Source organism: Pelodiscus sinensis, chromosome 1 (assembly GCF_052426305.1).
Source record: "Pelodiscus sinensis isolate ZL-2025 chromosome 1, ASM5242630v1, whole genome shotgun sequence".
NCBI classification, from domain to species: Eukaryota; Metazoa; Chordata; order Testudines; family Trionychidae; genus Pelodiscus; species Pelodiscus sinensis.
In genome coordinates, this window is record NC_143052.1 from 200,453,201 (window position 1) to 200,464,917 (window position 11,717).

At 47.6% G+C, this 11,717-nt stretch overlaps 1 protein-coding gene across 9 annotated transcripts in view; it reads left to right on the forward strand.

Moving 5' to 3' along the window:
• BCOR (BCL6 corepressor) overlaps positions 1-11,717 on the forward strand; it is a 107,236-nt gene that overhangs the window by 27,808 nt on the left and 67,711 nt on the right. For 2 of the 9 annotated variants that reach the window (XM_075913232.2, XM_075913238.2), the window contains exon 1: positions 2,805-3,519. The exons of 2 other annotated variants lie outside the window; for them this stretch is intronic. The gene's annotated coding sequence lies outside the window, so the exon portion shown is untranslated. Of the gene's footprint in view, positions 1-2,801; positions 3,520-3,889; positions 4,146-11,717 lie in introns of those variants that run through there. 5 more of the 9 variants (XM_075913237.2, XM_075913187.2, XM_075913234.2 and 2 more) reach the window with 5 other exon arrangements.

Below are 11,717 nucleotides of genomic sequence, written 5' to 3' on the forward strand. Positions count from 1 at the left end.
TGTTTCTGTTCCTCCAAATAATGAACAAAGTTAAAGAAAGTACTTTTAAAAATAAAGAGGATCAGTTTGGTCTTTTTTTCAAGGTAATTTGAACAGAATAGTTGTGTGACACAGGGCATTTTTAAAACCAAAGGTCTGGGTAACTGTTTCAATACAATACTTACATTTGATATATACTGTGAATCAGGGAATCTAAAGAAAAATAATTTTTTCAACAGAGAATTACCTGGATCCAACATCAGACTTTACTCAGTTTACTTTTTCCCGCTAGGAGAGGGGAATTTACAGTCCTACTTTTCAAGTTAAAAAAAAAAAAAGCAATTTAATTAGGCTTTTCCCAGGGGGAACAAAAATACCAGAGGCCTTTCCTCAAACTCTGTGTATGTAACTCACGTGTGTGCAGTCTAATAACTTTTAATGTCTAGCCCTAAAACATCTTTATAAAAAATAGCTTTACAAGGTAATAGGCCAGGTGTACTTCTTCTTGTTATCGGAGATTAAAAAAACACGGAGGATAATTTTCAGATGTAAACCCCATAAACCCAGAATAAAACATATACACTTTTTTCACTGTTTGATTGCAAACTCTTCTTATCACAGGGGAAACCATTTCAGATGTAAATGTATGAGACACTTGCAACTGTTTTCTTACTTAAGCTCGTCTCTACCTACTGCTTAAAATTCAAGGGGGGAGGGTCATTTGCATCAGCTGTTTTTAGAAGTTCCAAGGCAAAGCAATTCAGTTGTTGTCTAGAGTTTCGGGTTTCAAACAGTTGATATTTCACTTCTGCTTTGAAAGGGACGATATTTTAAAATAGTTACATACGGAAAGCTAAAGCAGCATGAATAAAATCTCACAGAATGCTAGCTCTTCTGTCAGAACTTTATTTTTTTATCTACTGGTAAAACAGAGTTAATAACGCAAATCCACAACTTCAACTGTTTTTTAGTCCAGTCTTCTTTAGGGAACTTCGGTTTTTCCATCTTTAAAAGAGAAGTCCCTCCTGACATTGCAAAATAAACGTTAGGAACCATTACATTTTATGCCCTTATAACATAGGCGCCTTTAAGCCAGAGAAAGAGTAGGCAGAAGCAGGAAGTTAAACACTTTATTATATTTTTTTACACTGAATCCTCAACATAGAGATGAAAAATACAGCAGGTTACATTTCCTAGATTAGCCCTGCTCTTTCTGGAAAAAACTAACAAAGAACAATAGTAAGAAGGGCCTGATTTTTTTCCCATTAGACGCAATGACAACATTCCAGGTCACTTCTTTGAGACTGGTATCTGGCTCCAAGGATTGTGCGTGTGTGTAAAAAGAGTAGGATTTACCCCCTAAACATCCTTAAATGCGGGTGGGGCTATGCTATAGTCTCTTCTGATGTTAATTTCAGCTAGACCTTTATATAACTATACTAAGGCCGAGCAACCAAATGTATGAGTATCTGTCAAGTCGGGCGTTACGAACATGAAATTTACCAGCTGAGCTGCCTGAGCCAAACGCTGCGCTGCCAAAGTAAATAGATGCAGTAGATAACCACCAACCCAGCGATTAAATGGCTCCAAACCCATGCAGAAATCTTAAAACAGCGGTAGACGATCCAGAAAAAGAGAACTGGGCACTTCAAGCGCCACCTCACCGCCCCACTATTTCCAAACAATTCACACGCTGTGAATGAAAACGCGTGAAGGGGTTCCAGGCTTGGATCAGGCAAAGATTTATAATCAGAGTGGCATTTCCACGCCGAAAGGAAGCCGTTGAGAAACGATGCTTTAAAAAAAGGGAAGGCGAAGGGACATGTGTGGCTAAGTAGAGCAGTCCAGCGGAGTGGAGTGTGCTGAGAAAGAAAGACAAGCTAGCTGAGGGTTGCAATGGGGTAAGGCATTTCGGGGGGCAAGGGCTGAAGGGCGAGGGGCACAGTTTGGGACGGGGGAGCGAAGTGGGAAGTGAGTGTTTCGCAGAGCCGGGCTCAGCACAGCCTGCCACTGGAACAGGATTGCGAATGAGAATTAAAAATGCGGTTGTATTGTGCTGTGCGGAAGGCGGACGCTTGTGATGGAAACACAGGGGATGGATGGGGGAGGGGGGGGGGGGTTAGCGTGTGGCTGAGAATGAAGCCCATGCTGGGGATGGGACAGCCGTGGGCTCTCCAAAGCAAACTCTCCCCTACGTGAGCGAGGCGAGGGCGCGGAGGGGAACAAAGAGGGCGCCACTTGGGGCAGGGGCGCTGGGAGCCGGCTGAAGGAAGAGCTCGTTTCCCGGGGGAGGAGGGTGTCCCCTCACCTGAGAAAGCAGCGAGGGTCCAGAGGGAGGCTGACAAGTGGAGCAGGGAATAAAGAGCGTCCCTTCCCCCCGCCCAGCCTACCCCGCTCTCGGAGAACGGGGGCTGCCCCGCTCCCCCGAGGTTCCGCGCCGGGAGCAGGACTTGGAGCAGCCGGGGACAGAGGGGCTAAGAGCTGCGCGGCGGGGGGCCTATGCCGCTCGCTGGAGCGGGGCCGAGGCGGGGAAGCGCCCGGCGCGGGCCGGGTGCAGGCAGCGCTGGGGCCGTCCGGCGCTGTCTGCCTAAGCGAGTGGCTGCCGGGCTTTGACAGCTCGGCAAAGCGGAGTGAGCGGCGCTTTATGGTAATTGCGGTTCTCCACTGGCCTTCTGGGTAGCGAGCGAGGGGAGCAGCGGGCGGGGGCCGCGGCGGATGGGGGTGGGGGGGGAGACACTTTTCCTCTCAGCCGCTGCTGGCTGAGGAGAGCGCGGAGTCTCCCCGGGACGCCCTCAGCTCTGCGTGGGGGAGGGGCCGCGCGCCAGCCCGGAGGGGCGGGAACCGGGAACCGGCCCCGGGGAGCGGCCCGGGGGGGCAGGGAGCGAAGCGAATCCATTAGGGGCGACAAGAGCCTGGGCGGGGGCAACTCGCGCCGGGAGAGCGCGGTGGCGGCGTTGCTGCTGCTGCTGGCGGCGGCTCCCTGAGCGCAGCGCCCGCCCGGGGGGAGGGGAGGCGGCGGCTGGAGCAGGAGCAGGAGGAGGAAGGGGGAGGTGAGGGGAGCGCAGCGTGCAGCAGACGGAGCCCGGGCTCCCAGCGGCAAGGGGAGGAAGAGCGGCTTTCCCGGCGCAGGGGGATTAAATCCCCAGCCACACACACAAAGCCGCGGCCAGGCCACTGGAGACGCCGGCCCCGCGGCGAGAGCGCGATGTAGGAGGGCGGCCGGCGCCGGCAGGGGACCCAGCCCGGAGCAAGCTAGCAACATGGCGCTGCCAGCCCAGCGCCCGCAGCCCGAGTGAGCCTGGCGGGCGGCGGAGCACAGGCAGCTCTCGGCGCGGCCACCTGCCTTGTCAGCCTCGCCGGCCCCCCGCGCGGCACGCAGCGCCGCGGCACTGCCACACGCCCCGAGAGAGGGGGAGGGGAGCAGCAAACTTTTTGCATCCACCCAGACTGCGCTTCCCTTCCGGGGAGAGGAGGGGACTGAAGCCCCGGGACCCAGGCGGCTCACACTCGACGCGGCTGCTCTCCCGGCCGGAGCACAAGGTCAGTGCTGCTCAAAACCTCGCTGCTGCGCGGAGTCTGTTGCGTCCCTGCCTCCGGCCCGCTGAGGCTGGGCTCTGGGGTGCGCCCCAGCCCGGCCCTGCTCCCTGCCGGCCCGCCTCGGCTCCCCCCTTGGGGTCGTGGGGGCGAGGGCTGCCCGGCCGGCCTTTGTGGCAGGGCCAAAAGCTACGCACTGGGCAGCGAGCCGAGCGGGGCCGGTGCTTGGCAGGCTGCAGGCGCTGGCTGCCTGGGGCGCGCCTGGCGGGCGCGGGGGCCGCGGAGTGGAAGTTTGGAGGCAGTTGGCTTGTAAAGATGCCCCCGGAGAGGCCGGGAGGGGTAAGCGAAGGGGAAGCTGCCGGTCGCGCTCTGTCTGCGCCTCAGCAGGAAGGAGGAGGTGGGGGGTTCCCGTCGTGTCTCTTTCCGCGCTGGAAAGGACTGTGAAAGCCCCACCTCTGGCAGACGCCGCGGCTTGGCTCCCCAGAGAAGGGGGGGGGGGGGGGGCACGTGTCCTGTGGCCTCTGGTTCTGCTTCCCCTCCGAGCCAGGGCAGCTGGCGGAGAAGCCCAAGGGAATAGCCACATAAACAGGGGAAAGGCTGGGGCTTTCGGGCGCTGTTTGTTCCACATCCAGGTAAAGGGTGGACTCTGAACACGATTTTTATAGGGGCTGCTGCGCGAGGTTTTCGTGTTGATTTGAGAACGCAAAAGGGTTTTGTTCTTTGAAGCTGGGGACGGCGCGGGGGAGTGGGGGAGGCAGTCACCGTGGTTACCCGTTCAAAGCTCTTTGCTGATGTGGGGTCCAATCTGATGTAGAAGTTTATTCATTTTAAACCTAGTTTTTAGTGGAAAGAAAACTAGAGGGAGGATGGGAACTTGCTATCAAAGGCTGATCAGGGAAGGACAGACAGGTCTATTTTTTTCAAGCCCTCGCCAACTCCGCGGCTGGTCTGCGCAGCATATGAGACGTGTATTTGATGTTCGTGAAGCGAGTCCGGGGGCGATATTTGCGGAGGTTTCACGTTCCTCTTTTTCTCTCTCTTCCTTTCTTCTTTCCGCGACGCGATGTGTGTAGGATCGGGGGAGAGGGGGAGGGAGAGCGGCACACCAGTGGCTGATATAACACCGACGAACTATGGTATTGCGTTTAAGCTCGCCTCAGAGCTTGTTGCAGCATTAATTTCTTCTAACGAATCTTTTGCAGAGAGTCCGCTCGTTGCTTTCATCTGCTCCTTGGAGCTTGCAGCTTTGCATTCGTGTTTTCGTATTAAACACGAAAAGAGCCTAGCCCGCCTACAGTCTGGTAGCAAAGTCTGGTTGTTTCAAGGCTTTATTAACTTTTTTCGTGATGAAGTGATCATCGCTCCCCATAAAGTGGGCACTGGTAAAGGGCTGCGTAGCCGACCCTACTAGTACGATCTGGGAACAAAGATAAAAAGGAGGAAACCTCCCCATACGGTTGTATTAAGTGCAGTCTTGAGTGTTTCTTGCCGTGGCGTTGGAAACGAGACACTAGCCACCGAAATCAATTGTTACTAGGTGTTTAATTCAGCTCTGCCAACAGAATTGCACCCCCCCCCCACCATCGCAGAACGTTTGCATGCTGTTCACCTTGGAGAATCGTGTCTGGCTGTTTCTGTCACGCGAGTCCATTAATGTAGCTTCTTCCCCGAGACGTTCGTGCTTACATGTTTGGCCAGCTTTCGATGCAGTTGCCTTGGTGTACGCGGGTCCCTTTTCTTTTTAGTTTAAGTGGAAGGCGCCGTTTCTTTTTTCTGATAAGACAGGGAAATGGGCAGCTTAACTGCTTTTAGGGCTGTTGGGAAGGAGAGATGTGTGTGTTTTCAGGCTGAGGTTACAGCTTGTTCCTAGTTCAGCTCTTTGAATTGCTATCACAAATAGGTGACTGAGAGTTAATTAGGAAGTATGGCCTGGATCAATGAGTTGCGCTGCTCATTAGCTGTTCCCTAGCTTTTTGCAGGACTGGACCTCCATCTACTACCATACCTCTTAAATAGGCCACTCCTAGGGAGAGCTAGAGACAGAACAGCACTTCGGTTGACTATAGATGGGTGTGAAAAGGGCGTCATGAAGAAACATTCACGTTTTCAGGTTAATAGGTTCTTTCATTGGGGAGCTGGTGGTTCTCGGAGGGCGGGGAAGGCCCGTACACTTGGAGCTAAGTGTTGTGATCGTGGAATATAAAAAAGTGTTTCGTCGTAGCAAACGCTAAAAGAGCAGACAAAATCCTATTTGTCAGGCATGAAGGTGGGCTGTTTTGAAGGCTACAAATGTATAGTGAAGGATTATGTTGCGGACACTGTTTCTTTATTTCCTTCGCCATTTATAAGGTGAGTGGCGAAGGCTGAGGGATCGGGAAAGGGCTTCTCCTGGTATTGTTTGTCCGTCTGTGATAGATCGGTCTAGACAGCCGTTCAGGCTCCCTGCGAGCTCAAGAACCGGAGCCTGAAAGGAAGAGTGGGGGAGACCGAAAGGAAAAGGTCACCGCGATATTTTTGTTAACCCTTAGAGATGAGGAAAAACTAGATGGCTGGTGTGGTGAAAAGAACTGGATAAGCGATTCAAATGAGGCCGGAGGGAAAGGGGACAACGCTGAGGATCGTGGTCCTGCTCCATGTGTCTAACCGCGTTTTAAGAGCTGTTTCCCACAACAGGAAAAGAGTTTGAGGCGACTGCCAGATTATTTCGTTCCCAGAAGTTTCCTCTGTTTAGAAACTCCGAGGGGCGCGTTAACCCCGTGTCAGATTGTGTGTGTGTGTGTCTGGCCCCGCACCAAAGGCGCACAGCCTGAGTCTGGCGTGGAAGGGGCCCCGCGAGAGAGAGAGAGAGAGCGAGCGAGCAGGCGAGCGAAGCACGCAGTTAGCGTTTCCCCATCTCTTCTCTCCGCCCCCTCCCCCGGGTCACGCTGGAAAACCCACAGCGGAGAGTCACAGCCTCTCCGGCCGAATACCGAAAGGAAAGCGAGTTTCCGCGAGAGCTTTTCAGATCAGATCAACTTCTCCCCTCCCGGCCCGAGGCCCTAACGACCTGAAGGTGGGGGCTGGAAAGAGGGGAGGGGGAGAGGGAGGCGACTTTGTTTTATAGCTCCGGGCTGCCCTCGGTTTGTTTAATGTGTACACAGAAAGGCACGCAAACCTACCTTAGCTTGTTTTGAAGCACAGCGGACTTCACAGGGCGGGTCATACCTCGTGGCCCGAAAAGGCAAACAGGGAATAAGGCTTCCGTTCCTGTTTGGGTTCCTTTGAGTGGCGTCTGGGTTTCCCTTTTGTAATAAGGCATTGTCAGAGGAATACAGGCGATCGTGCCGCGCAAGTCTATGCGGTGCAGATTAAAAGGAGTTAAGGCTCCAGAGCCGTAGATAAAAGCTGGTTTGTGTTGGATTTGCCTGCAGCGCAGACCATCCTCATTCCTCTTTGTCTGAGCCCTGGCTCCGGGCGCTCCAGCCTTATTGGAAATATTCCCGAGGAGTCAGGGCAGCAGGCAGCTTCGCGTTTATTTACACTTCACATCTAAATACATCTCTAATTAGATAGAAGCAACACCGGAAATGGTAGATTGGTTGCATATCTAATAGAGACGAGTACCAGTAGACCCTGCTCAATTTCCCTACCATGAAAACCAAGCCAAGAACCTGGAGACGTAACTGAAATAACCTCCTCCATTTAAGTCTATAATAAACCCCACAGACGATTTTTGAGGTTATTCTAATGCTAAAGGGATACTTAAAATGTGTGAGAGGAGGGCCCAAATTCGAGTGTCTTGAATGATTATTAAAATACTTCTCCTATCTGGAGTGTATACTTCACTGGTGAGCACAGGCCATGTGCATTGAGTCCTTACCCTTCTCTACCAGGATGGCCCCTACTCTACAGCTGCCTTGGGATTTGGCTAATTCCTAACAAACATGTCCCCAAAAGTCCACTTTCTTCATAAACAGGAGCTTTAAAAATTGGGAAGGCCCATAGGCCATTCTAAGCTAATATTTTGAGCATTCAGTAGAATCACTGGTGGAGCATTATTGGTTAGTCCTGGGTTACAAAACCCACACACAAGCTTTAAAATCCCAGTGGTCCACAACTTGTGGTCATTACAAATGTACGGTCGCCATTTAAAAAAATTAAACAATATTCACATGAAAATCTATAATTTAGACTTTATTTCCTATTATTTTTTTCCGCAAAGACCTTTTACAATTTCAAAAATTGAGTGATTAAAGAACTAATTTAGTCTAAAGGCTGGGATAGTTAGTAGGGGGTGTAAATAATGCTGTAATTTCTTCGACAAGGAAGTTAATTCCTATTTTACTCAGGCCCTTTAATTTCAGTTGATGTTCACAAAAAGCCACTCAACTATTTGTTTATAAGACTTGGAAAGCTCCATACACTTCATTACATGAATGGCGTATGATACTGTCTCTTCCGTCTACTTCTGTAGTACGTTTCAGTGTGGGCACATTTTCTCAAACTGACCGTGATTAAAAAAAGTAGTAGCTAGGATGAATGTTATGCTGCTTGCTTTTTGCAGTAATCTAATCACTCAGAGATCAAGTAGATTCTTTCTAGCGAGCCAGACTATATCGGAAAGCTCTCACTGTGTGTGTATGTGTAATGAGGAAGAGGAGGCCTCATCTGCAGATAGGGGGAGTTCCCTTGTCCGTGAGCAGCGCTAGCTACATTTAATCCTTGTGTCCTTTCACCGAAGAGGCTTATCGGGAGTGTTACTCTGAATCAACCTTTCTATCAGACCTCTTCAGTTGCCAGGACTTGAACCTTTAGCCAGAAGCTAGAACAATCTTTCAAGCAAAAGTTAATTAATGTTTCACAAAGATTTTTCTGTCGTGGGTAGCACCTTTTAATGTGAATAGTTAGGGAGTGAGAACAAGAAGGCCACCAGCTCACAGAAAATATTTCCTTTAGAAAAGTTTATTGAATTTGCAGAAGACTCTTCTATTTTTTTTTCTGGACAACAAAACAGTCTTCAGCTAATATTAAGATTTTCCTGTACTCTATCTCTTTCACGCTGGTGGGACAATTTAAGATTCTTGCAGTGCTATGTGCCTCTACATATATTTAGAAATAGCAAATGTATACTACGATGTTGGGATTATGGTGATGCTGTTTTTCAGTGTGAAATTTACCTTCTGTATTAATAGATTTGGTGCCCTGTGATTAGGCATGCAAGGAAGTCTGCTTGGAGAAGACCCTGACAGCATAAAATATAATTTGTGATCTGAAAGACAGTTTCCAGTATAATCTCATTATGCACCACAGACTCCCGGTGTTATTTTGTAGAAGGCGGACAATGATCAATTTACATTGACCCGGGGCTGGGCGAGCTTTTAGATGGTAATTGCCATATTGATTTGCATGCAGAGAAGAGACCTGCTAAAATTAAAGACCGGAAGCTAAATTAAACTAAATTTATTGTCTAGGTGCAAACTAAAAGACCTGTTAAAGTGTAGGGCAGAGTTTAAAGAATTGTGAAACTTGGAGAGGAAAGATGTTTACATTGCTAGTCACTTAAAAAAATTACATATTCTTAGAAAGTGGAATGTAAATACCTTAAACAGTGATCATTTTTTAAAAATGTATATTATTTTTACCTTCCACTTCTCCACACTAATGAAACCCAACAAAGGGTTTACAAGTTAAACCTCTTTAAATTTGGATAGGACAATTAAAGTAAATAGTACAAAATCCATCAAATACACTGGATATTCTTCGTATAGTTGAGTATGACCCTTAGGAAAGAGAGTGGACTAGGAGTTCTGCTCTGTACCAGCACTCGCTGCAGTAAATAGTTCATGCATGATTTATCACCTTGATTTAGTATTAGCAAGATCATTTTTAATAATACCTAGTTCTTGTTTAGCATTTGGATAAGTAGAGCTCAAAGTGCTTTACAAAAAGGTCAATATCCTTATCCCCATTTTACAGTTGGGGAAACTCTGGCAAGAGTGTTCAAGTGGCTTGCCCAAGGTCACTCAGTGGAAGACAGAGAATTAGAGGCTATGTCTACTGGGTCCCAGTCCAATGCTCTATCAAGTAGGCCACAAATTCAACTTTCCCCTTAAAATATGCCTGGTGAACATGTAGAATGATCTTGTTACTGAAAACAGCAATAACATCAAAGCCATATGCTGTCATTCCTTTTGGAGATGTCTCAATGTGTTTTAGTGGATACATGTGTCAATACTGCTACTTGTAAGTTACTTGTAAGTTTTGTTACAACTTTTTAAATAAATTAACTTTAAAAATAGATTAATCTCTTATTCTAAGTGTTCCTTTAAAATACTTTGGAACATAATCACTCATTGACACTAGCCTTTAAATAGTTTTACACTCCAAAATGCTTGGGTTTGTGTTAGCTTTAAAAATCTGGACAATTGAGGAAATCAGTTCTCTGAAATAATTAGGAATGTTTTCATTTTGTGTGTGTGTGTGTGTGTGTGTGCAAGTGCAAGGCCAACCACTGAGTAATTCTACAGTACAGGCACTACAGGCAATCCCCGGGTTACGTACAAGATAGGGACTGTAGGTTTGTTCTTAAGTTGAATTTGTATGTAAGTCGGAACTGGTACATATTGTAGGGGAAACTCTAGCCAAACATTTCTCCAGAGCTCAGTTTTATTCTCCCACACCTCACTTCCCTCAGTCCTTTATTCTCAAGCTGCGGTGTCTGCTGAGAAAAGCCGCTCCACGTCTCCCTGGTCTGCTGGGGTGGGGGGGCGCTAGCTTCGCATCTCCCTGGTCTGCTGGGGGGAAGCAGCTAGTGCGGGGTTGCCTCACCCTGTTTGTAGTAGGGAGCCGATGTAAGTCGGATCCATGTAACCCGGGGACTGCCTGTAATCCTTATAGATATTTTGCCTATATAGTTATGAGAAAATATTAAAATTACAGCTAGGTTCATGCCTTGTGTTAAAACTAATATCCAAACAAAACCATTACTTATGTGGAGTTTCTTTTGTGAACGCAAAAGGAAGGAGGGAAGAATTAAATTCATTCAGTTTCATTTGTTTAGTTGAACCTCAACTGTGTGTGTGTGTGTGTGTGTGTGTGTTAAATACTGTAGCATATAGGCACAGGGACATGCATTATAGACTGACAGGTAGACTCTCAGTATTGCTTTTAATTCATAATTTTTTTTCTAATGGCATTATAAGACAGCAACAAACTCATTTTCACTAGAAGATCTGCTGCTGCTGTGGCACAAACATCTTCCATATGATAGCTTATAATTCTGGATAGGTACCACCAGGGATCTTCAATCCACCCACGATTGCTGTAGAGTCTGAATCCATAGAAATAGGGATCTTTTAATGCACATTTTATTACTAAGACACTGTAACATGCTTTTAGTCATATTATTGAAATTTAGGTGGGTATGTAAAATCACTTATAATCCGGGTATCAGTGTGCCTATGAAAATGTTCTGAACAGAAGTATGTGCTTGTATACAAACTGCATTCTGAATCTCTGCACCTCACTCATCTCTATATCCAAATATATTAGTCCTCATTGTGGAACTATTTGTAACATGTCACTCCCAGCCATTATAAATTGTTAGGGCCAAATTTAATTGGCCCCTCAGGAAGCAGTATATTTTAAATACATCTCCAAATATGTCAATCAGAACACTTTACATATTCATATAGGGGCTTCATTAGCACAACTAACCATAGAAATATTAATTTAGTACTCCAAAAGAGCCCCATATAGTTTTTGCTTTCCAAAGTCTGCCTGGCTGTAAAATCAGAGGACATAACATTTCCCAGTTCCAAGCACAGTATTGGGTAGATCAAACCATATTATGCAGCAAGAACTGGTCTTCCCCTTACGTTCTTAATTTCTCCTGGTCCAGACAATGATCTAATGTATATGTGGCCAACATTTGCTTCATCCATTTTAGCATAGGCAAGGCCTACATCTCTGTGGAACCCGGCAAGATCTGAGCTCCCACAGCCTGGCCCCAGAGCCTGAGTGGATGGCTAGCATAGGCATGGATGAAGCAGACTTCAGCTATACCCTTTTCTGTCATTAGTATGACCCAAAGTACACCTGCCTTTTAAACAAACAAACAAAAAAAGCAGCTGTATTGTGTTTAATGGTAAACATGTTAATGGCTGTGTGACTTGACATTCAAAGGATCCGTTAAAAAGTAGCAGTTGCTAAAGTATCTGTTGTTA